This window comes from Corvus brachyrhynchos, unplaced genomic scaffold (assembly GCF_000691975.1).
Source record: "Corvus brachyrhynchos isolate BGI_N302 unplaced genomic scaffold, ASM69197v1 scaffold103, whole genome shotgun sequence".
In the NCBI taxonomy this organism is placed as follows: Eukaryota; Metazoa; Chordata; class Aves; order Passeriformes; family Corvidae; genus Corvus; species Corvus brachyrhynchos.
Window position 1 is genome coordinate 1537336 of NW_008237436.1, and position 664 is coordinate 1537999.

At 50.3% G+C, this 664-nt stretch overlaps 1 protein-coding gene across 2 annotated transcripts in view; it reads left to right on the forward strand.

The window, feature by feature from the left end:
* The first annotated feature begins 11 nt into the window (after nt 1-11).
* The window catches only part of TRPC4 (transient receptor potential cation channel subfamily C member 4), a 132968-nt gene continuing 132315 nt past the window's right edge, over nt 12-664 (forward strand). Inside the window, exon 1 of one of the 2 annotated variants that reach the window (XM_008631416.2) lies at nt 12-405. The gene's annotated coding sequence lies outside the window, so the exon portion shown is untranslated. Of the gene's footprint in view, nt 406-434; nt 620-664 lie in introns of those variants that run through there. The other variant, XM_017731290.1, reaches the window with a different exon arrangement.

Here is a 664-nt window from a genome sequence, read left to right on the forward strand (position 1 = left end):
GGCCCCCGCCGCGTCGGGAGGAGCTGGTACTTTTTGCAGCCGGCATGAGGCTTACCGAGGGAACAAGGAGACGCCGCGCTAAGCAACCGGGGAAGAACCTGCCTCTCATCTGTTGCAGCGGAGTCCGGCGACAGGAGCGGTCCCCCCGACCGGAGGTGATGGGCACCCGCTGACTCGTGGGCGTGCGTCCGAGAGTGCCTGCATGTGTAGGAAACATGGAGAAAATAAAGTAAAAAATGTGGATAGTGCCTGAGACGGACGGCAGCCAGTGAAATAAAGCAAACACCTTCTAAAAGGATTTAATTTACAAACAGGATTGAAAAGGGTACAACTTCCATGGAAAAATGTGACCTGTTAAAACAGCTGTCGGAAGATGCCGGCTGTCGTTGCAAGCACCTAAACCAAGTAAGTTTTCATCAACTTTGATCTATTATCTTTCTGAGCCTCTGATTACCTTTTTGACCCTCTGGGAAAAAAAAAAAAAAAAAAAGGAAAAGAAGTCCCTAGGACTGTCTAAGGTAACTTTTTCCGCCGACGCAAGCAGCATAAAGCGACATCATGCACGCCCTTGGCCCTTGGTGATAGTCCAGAGGAGTATTAGGATCTCTTCCTTCCTCTGGTATGTAATAAACGTATTTTTCCCTGGCAGCCGCTGCCGCGGGGG